Below are 8,726 nucleotides of genomic sequence, written 5' to 3' on the forward strand. Positions count from 1 at the left end.
AAGGGGGGAGTCCTACTCCCAGAGGGAGTAGAACTCCTCCTGGCGCGCCTCACCTTGGCCAGCCGCCCCCCCCTTGAGCCTTTATATACGGAGGCAGGGACACCCCCTAGAGACACAAGTTGATCCACGTGATCATATTCTTAGCCGTGTGCGGTGCCCCCTTCCACCATAGTCCTCGATAATATTGTAGTGGTGCTTAGGCGAAGCCCTACAACAGTAGTACATCAAGATCGTCACCACGCCGTCGTGCTGACGGAACTCTTCCCCGACACTTTGCTGGATCGGAGTCCGGGGATCGTCATCGAGCTAAACGTGTGCTAGAACTCGAAGGTGCCGTAGTTTCGGTGCTTGATCGGTCGGGCCGTGAAGACGTATGACTACATCAACCAAGTTAACGCTTCCGTTGTCGATCTACAAGGGTACGTAGATCACACTCTCCCCCTCTCATTGCTATGCATCACCATGATCTTGCGTGTGCGTAGGAAATTTTTTGAAATTACTACAAAACCCAACAGACATAACTACGGGAGTCCCCGAGCCGCCTACTGATGTCCCCGGGCCGACTATCGAAGTCCGCGGGTCACCCGCTTGGTTCTTCGAGCTGGACCCGGCTGCATCAGGGTCAGGCGGCACGAAGATGGAATCGGACTCTAGAGATGGCTTGATAGACGGCTTGAGGAGGCGTTGTAGAGAGACACCGGTTGGTATTGGTTGCCGAGTGGAGCCTATTCGAGCCAGGCATCAGCTGGCTCGTTGTCGGCTCGTGGTACGTGGAGGAACTCGCATCCTTCAAAATACCCACTGATCTGCTGAACGAGGGAGCGGTAGCTTGCCATATTTGCGTCCTTGGCATCCCAGTCGCCGGATGATTGCTGGACCACCAAGTCCGAGTCGCCATAACATAGGATCCGGCGAATGCCGAGTTCTTTGGCAAGCCGGAGCCCGTGTATGAGCGCCTCGTACTCGGCCACGTTGTTGGAGGCGGAAAAGTGAATTTGCAGCGTGTATCTGAGCTTGTTGCCTTGGGGAGAGGTGAGGATGACGCCGGCTCCCAAGTCGGTGCGCATCTTGGACCCATCGAAGTGCATGCGCCAATGAGTGGAGTCGGGAGCTGGCGGCAGGTACTGGGTCTCAGCCCAGTCGACGAGGAAGTCGGCCAATGCTTGGGACTTGATGGCGGTGCGAGGCTGGTAGAAGATCGTGTAAGGGGCCAGCTCGATGGCCCATTTCACCACCCGGCCGGATGCATCCCGGCTGCCTATGATCTCGGCCAGCAGGGCGGTGCACATGACTGTGATGGGATGCTCTTGGAAGTAGGGCTTTAGCTTCTTGGCAGCGAAGTACACGCCATAGCACATCTTCTGGTAGTGCGGGTAGTTCTGCTTCGAGGTAGACAGCACCTCGCTCAAATAGTACACCGGCCTCTGGACCGGCTGGGCTCGGTCCTCTTCTGGGCGTTGGACTATGATGACGATGCTGACCACCCGGCTGGTTGCGGCAATGTAGAGGAGCATGGGCTCTTTCTCAGTCGGCGCCGCCAGGACAGGCGGCGTGGCCAGCATCTTCTTCAGCTCGTGAAAAGCTTGGTCGGCTTGGTCATTCCACTTGAAGTGAATGGTCTTCTTCATAAGGCGGTAGAGGGGGAGAGCTTTCTCTCCGAGCCGGCTAATGAAGCGGTTCAGGGAGGCCAAGCATCCGATGAACTTCTGGACGTCTCGAAGTTTGGTGGGAATCGCCATTCTCTCAATAGCCTTGATCTTTACTGGGTTGCATTCGATGCCGCGTTCGGAGACCAGGAAGCCTAGGAGCTGGCCGGCTGGCACTCCGGATACGCACTTCTCGGGGTTGAGCTTGATTTGGAACCGGCGTAGGTTCTCAAATGTTTCCTTGAGGTCTTCCAGCAAGGTGTCACGCTTCTCCGTCTTCACCACAATGTCGTCTACGTAGACGTGGGCGTTTCTGCCGAGCTGCTTGAGGAGGCACTTCTGCATGCAACGCTGAAAAGTGGCACCAGCATTTCTCAAGCCGAATGTCATAGTTAGGTAGCAAAAGGCTCTGAATGGCGTGATGAAGGCGGTCTTCAGGCGGTCTGCCAGATCTAACTTTATCTGGTGGTATCCTGAGTAAGCATCCAAGAAACTCAACAGCTCGCATCCGGCCGTGGAGTCTATCACTTGATCAATCCTTGGCAGGGCAAAGGGATCTTTGGGGCAGGCCTTGTTGAGGCTCGTGTAGTCTATGCACATGCGCCACTTGTTATTCTTCTTTAACACGAGGACCGGGTTGGCGAGCCACTCTGGAAAGAAAACTTCCATAATGAAGCCGGCCGCCAGAAGCCGGGCTATCTCTTCTCCTACAATCCTTCTCTTCTCCTCTGACAGTCGGCGGAGGGGTTGTTTGACTGGTTTTGCATCTTCTCGGACATGTAGTTTGTGCTCGGCGAATTCCTTCGGAACACCCGGCATGTCCTTGGGGGACCATGCAAAGATGTCCTGATTCTCATGAAGGAAATCGGCGAGCTCGCCTTCCTATTTGCTGTTTAGGTTTGCCCCGATGACGGCAAACCTCTCTGGGTGCTCGGGGTCAAGAGGTATCTTCTTCGTCTCCTTGGCCGGCTGGAAAGATCCTTGAGCATCATACTCCTTGGGATCGGGGGACAAGGCCGACTATTTGCCGGCCATGGCCACGACTCGGTTCAACATCTTCTTTTCTTCGGCAATCACAAGGGACTCGGCCAGCCGGCTGCTGGCCGCTGCACACTCGGAAGATTTCTTGTAATCGCCGGCTATGGTGATGACGCCCTTGGTGCTCGGCATCTTCATCTTGAGGTAAGCATAGTGGGGAACTGCCATGAACCTGGCCAAGGCAGGTCGGCCAAGAAATGCATGGTAGGGGCTCTCCAGGTCCACCACTTCAAACCAGATCGCTTCTCGGCGGAAATGCTCCTTGTCCCCAAAGAGTACATCAATCTTGACCTTGCCAATGGGGGCGCATGACAGACCGGGTACAATGCCATGGAACACAGTCCGAGTAGGCATGAGTTGCTTTGCCTTGACATTCAGGTTCTCCAGGGTGTCACGGTACAGGATGTTGATGCTGCTCCCGCCGTCTATCAGCACGCGGGAGAAACGGGCGGCGCATCTGTCCGTTGCAAGGGTGGCATCCAGAACCAACGCATAAGAGCCGGGAGATGGCATCACCTCTGGGTGGTCGGCCCGGCTCCAGCTGATAGGTTTTTCTGACCAGTGCATGTGCTCGGCGGGGTTGGCAGCGACCATGCTGACTTCCTAGTGCTCTCGGCGTTTGCTGCGCCGGTCTTCGGGCTGGCTTGTAAAGATGACATAGGAGGCATGTTCGTTGGGGAACTCATCGTGCATGACTCCGACTGCGGGCCGAGCGGTCGATGGCTGCGGAGCCGGAGGCGGCGGACCGGCAGGCGGAGGCGGCGCGAGCCCTTCGCCTTTGGAGATTCGGGTGAGCCAGTGGCACTTTCAGGTCGTGTGGTTGGACGGCTTCGCGCCGCTGTGGAACTTGCACGGGGCGTCGGGAGTTTGCTCGTACGAGAAGGCCGACTGCCAAGCCGGCCTGCCACCCTTGGGTTTCTTGGGCGCAGGCCACCCTTCGGGCCGCTCGTCTTCGACTGTGGCCACCTGCCGACTGGCGGAAGGCGGCACGGGGCCCTTGCGCTTGTGGTCGTTCTAGTGTGGGCGTCGGCCGGAGTACCCAGCCGGCGTCTTGGGTGCCGGGTTGAGTACCTTCCCAGACGCGTCTACCCGGAGTTTGGTCTTCATTGAGGAGTCGGCGGTGGCGTACTTGTCCGCTATGACCAGAAGCTCGTCGAGGGTAGTCGGCTCGTCGCAGAGGAGCTTGTGCTTGAGGAGGGTTCCTTCTCGGCACCCAGCAGTGAAGTATTCTATGGCTTGCACCTCGTGCACCCCTTCGCAAGAGTTGCGGAGCTCGGCCCAACGCGTGAGGTAGTCGCGAGTAGACTCGGCGGGGCCTTGTACGCACAAGGAGAGCTGTCTGGGCTTGGGAGCCCGCTTGTAGGTGCTGGTGAAGTTGCGGACGAAGGCTTCTGTGAAATCTAGCCAGCTGTTGATGTTGTATGGCTTGAGGCTGTTGAGCCAGGTCCGCGCCGTGCCTTGCAGCATGAGGGGCACGTACTTCAGGCAACGCGCATGTTGCCATTTGCTATGCTAACCGCCATGGAGTAGTCGATTAACCAATCTTCCGGCTTCACAGAGCCGTTTTACTTGGGTATGTCTCTTGGGAGCGAGAACCCTTTGGGGAAAGGCTCGTCGCGGATGCGGGGGCCGAAGCAAGGCGGGCCGACATCGTCTTCTTCTTCCAGCGCCAGGGATCGCGCTAGGCGGTCGATCCGATGGCGGGCGTCGTTCTCGCCGACTCCTTCGCGACGACCTAGCCGGCCGCTGAGAGTCGGGTGCGCAACAGGCGGTGGGGTGGGATATCTCTCCCCACGGGGCCGAGGCGGAGGCGGGTTGCCCCGCCACTCCACGGCCCGGGGGTGGACTTCTGCGTCTCGCTCGATGGAGATTCGGGTTCGACTTCGGCTGGCAGCCGGCTCTTTCTCGCGTCACGCGCGGGTTTTACCCGTAGTCGGCGTCCGGGACGTTGCGCCGTGATCTCGGCATGGGGGAGGGCTTTCCACGCGGGCGTCGGCTTCATGCCGCCGCGCGGCTGCATCGATTAACTGTTGGATGTGTCGGGTCATGTGGGGGAGTTCTTCGGCCCCCAGTCCGTCTAGCTCGTCTAGGGCCGCCTGGGCGGCGCGCAGGTTCTCGAGTGGAGTGGCGTAGACTGGGCGATCGACCCCTAACGTGTCGGTGATGATAGCGTCGCGCTGTCTGACAACGCCGGCCCGGCTGGGCCCGCCTGGGGGCGGCGTGCCAAAGGCGGCGCGGTCGGCTTCGCGTCGGTGGGCCTCAGCGAGGCATCTCATGGAAACCAACTTCCGGCCCTCCGCGAGGAAGGCGAGGCGGCGAGCCTCCAGTGCTTCAGCGTCGGCATCGGCCAGGAGGGGGATGGACAAGTCGTGGACCGCCGCGTGCGGGGCGTCGTGGGCGCTCTCGTCAGAAGCGTCGTCGTGGCCGATGACCATCACCTCGGTGGTGACAGTGTCGCAGCCATCGGCCCGGGGAAGCGGGTCATTGTAGATCGTGACGTCGGTGGGGAAGTGTCGAGTGAGGCCGTGTCGGAGTCGACAGGCATCGGATCGGTGGAGCCGACCGACTCCAAGTCCACAGCAGGCTCGCCGGAGACACGGAGCTGGCCGAGGAGGTTGACGAGGTGGTCGGTGCCCGCGTCAGAGACGAGCTCGTCGGAGATGAGGGTCTTGTCAAGGAGATCGACGAGGCCGCTTGCTGCGCAGACGTTGGTGACGCCTTGCAGTGCGTCGTGGCAAGCGCCATCGGGCATGCCGGGCTGGCTACGCTTGCTGGGGAGGAAGAGGGTTCCCGTCCAGAACAGGTCTCCGGACGACGGTGCACCTGGCCCCATGGTGGGCGCCAAATGTCGGGTGGTAGGTGCGACATATGCCAATGGGTGGCTTATCATTGTGGGAGCCAGTAAGACGTCGCCGGTGCCTGGAAACGGGATGAGGCAAAGACATGCACGTCGGTGAATCTTACCCAGCTTCGGGGCTCTCTGTGGAGATAACACCCCTACTGCTGCTCTGCGGGGTCTCCGCATGATCACTAGATGAACAAGTAGCTACACGATGCTCCTTGAGCTGTTCGGCGAGAGGAGGAAGAAGGGCACGGCTCGCTCTCTTCTCCTCCCTATGTTGTGTCTAAAACTAGCAGGGTTCAACCCTTTGCATGGGTGTCCCGGGGGGTTTATATAAGCCTACCCCCCGGGGGTACAATGGTAATCCGGCTGGGCGTGGGGCCCAGCCGTCTGTGTCTACACCCACCGGCTTCTGCGCCGGTTGCTGGGGCCCGCCGGCTGGTGGGTCCCGCTGGCTGCCGGCGCCTTGGTCGACAGGCAGGCCCCACTGTCTAGGGCCCGGTCGGGGGCTGGTTACTGTTGCTCAATCCTGGTGACGAGGGCTTCGCCGAGGTGGGCGTGGCTACAGTGTCGCCGTCCGGCGGGTGATCGTTGTAGCCTCACCGCGTCTTATCTCCTTAATGGGGCGTCTCCTTCGAGGGAGATGGCAAGCCGGCTGTGGGAGATGGCAAGCCGACTAGGGGAGGCCTGGCCGCCTTAGGGTGTCTCTCTGCCTGAAGGGACCCACCGCCCGTGGGCCACACTGGCAGCCCGTCATGGACGACTTCAGGGTCAACGTGGCAACAGTGTCGCGCCGGACGGGTCATGGCCACCCGTACGGCGCACTGTGCCAGGCGTGCTCCGGGATTCGGGGGTGGCAGGCTTTACCATAGCCATGCCCCGTCACATCGCCGCTATGTGGACGCAGACTTCGAGGGAACAATCTTGACCGCTTTGTGGAAGCCGTCTTCTTGTAGTCGGCCTTCTCACGGCCAGCTTCTCGGAGCCGGCCCTCCCGCGGCTTTCTTTATGAGGGCTAAAGTCGGGTCGCCTTCTGATAGCCGGCCTGGGAGACAGTCGGCAAGGGGAAGGCGGCCCCATGTCTTGGATTCTTGAGGGCCGGATCGGCTCGTAATTTTTTCAGAAGGGCCAGGGGGAGCCGGCTAGGCTACCCATGGTTATTTACTCCGACACCTATGGCGCAGGGGTCTGGGCCCATCGCCCATTGCACACCTGCACGTTGCGAGGGCGGCCGGAAGCAGACCTAGCCTAGCAGGCGTTCTAGTCCAATCCGGCGCACGCCGCTCAGTCGCTGACGTCATGAAGGCTTCGGCTGATACCACGACATCGAGTGCCCATAACTGTCCCCGCGTAGATGGTTAGTGCGTATAGGCCAGTGGCCAAACTCAGATCAAATACCAAGATCTCGTTAAACGTGTTAAGTATCCGCGAACACCGACCAGGGCCAGGCCCACCTCTCTCCTAGGTGGTCTCAACCTGCCCTGTCGTTTCGCCACAAAGTAACAGTCGGGGGCCGTCGGGAACCCAGGCCCACCTCTACCGGGATGGAGCCACCTGTCCTTTCAGCCCCCTCATCAGAATCACTTGCGGGTACTTAACGAGCTGACCCGACTTTAGTCACCACATGTGTCATGTATATAAAGTATATAGTATATACCCGTGATCATCTCCCTAGTGATCACGGCCCGATAGTATAGCATGGCAGACGGACAAGAATGTAGGGCCACTGATGGAACACTAGCATCATATACTAAGCAGTAGGATAGCAGGTAAGGGTAACAACTGTAGCAACAATGACAGGCTATGCATCAGAATAGGATTAACCGAAAGCAGTAACATGCCACACTACTCTAATGCAAGCAGTATAGAGAAGAATAAGCGATATCTGGTGATCAAGGGGGGGCTTGCATGGAAGCTCTGTTGTACAGGGAGAAGGGTCGTCGGTGACGTAGTCGTACTCGGTGGCATCAGCGTCGGTCTCGGGGTCTACCGGAGAGAAGAGGGTGAGAAACAGTAAATACATAGCAAGCAAGTGTATAACAGGACAACAGGCAGAGCTAGACATGTTCTAACGCGGTATGAGGTGATACCGGTGAAGGGGGGAAACATCCGGGAAAATATCCCCGGTGTTTCGCGTTTTCGGACAGATGAATCGGAGGGGAAAAGTTGCGAGTTCGATATGTTAGGGATGTGTGGCGGACGAACGGGCTGCGTATCCGGATTTGTCTTGTCGTTCTGAGGAACTTTCATGTACAAAGTTTTCCCATCCGGGCTACAGATTATTTTATATTAATTTTTAAAGATTTAAGTCATTTTTAGGATTAACAGAATTAATTAATATAGAAAATACAATTATGACATCAGCATGATGTCAGCATGACGTCATCGGTCAACGCTGACCGTTGACCGATCAAACTGACGGGTGGGTCCCGTCTATCATTGACTCATCACCCTAACTAACAGATTAGTTAGGTTAATTAGATATTTAGGTTAATCAAGCTTAATTAGTTTAACTAAATAGGACTAATTAAGTTAATTATTTAGTTAATTAATTAATTATTTTTATTATTAATTAATTAATTATTATATATATTTTTAATTCTTTTTTTTAATCCGTTCTGGGGTGTGGGCCCCGTTTGTCATAGGTACAGGGGCGGGCCCAGCTGTCTGTGGCCCCTGGGGCCTAAGTGGGCGCGCGGGCTTGCTGGCGTGCGGGCGCAGGGGCGTTGGTGCCCAGCCCGAACGGCCATCGATGCAGCAGCGGGCGCTGCGGTGGTGGAGCAGCGCGGGGCCGGCGACGAGCGACGCAGTGGCAGAGACCGGAGCAGCAGGGCGGCCACGACGGCTCGGGATGGAGGCGGGGTGGCGAGCAAGAAGCAACAACGGGGAGCGGCGGTGCTTGCAAGGGAGAGACGAGACATGCAGCAGCGGGGAAGAGGGCGGCAGGGCGGAGTGAAGCAAGGCGAGTGGGTGCCGCGGCGGTGGGCACGAGGAGCGGGACGGCATGGACAGACCAGCGGCGCACGATGGTGGGGGTTGGTGGCGCGGCCGGGCGGCAGTGGGCGCGTGGGAGGGAGAGTAGGCGGCCACGCGGGAGGGAGGGCGTGGTCGCCACGGGTGCTGGGCGCCAGCGAGGCGCCGGTGCGGGCGGCAGAGCACGGCTAAGCGCGCACGCGCGCGAGCAGAGGCAGGGGGTCGCG

The sequence above is a fragment of the Triticum dicoccoides genome, chromosome 2A, assembly GCF_002162155.2.
Source record: "Triticum dicoccoides isolate Atlit2015 ecotype Zavitan chromosome 2A, WEW_v2.0, whole genome shotgun sequence".
In the NCBI taxonomy this organism is placed as follows: domain Eukaryota; kingdom Viridiplantae; phylum Streptophyta; class Magnoliopsida; order Poales; family Poaceae; genus Triticum; species Triticum dicoccoides.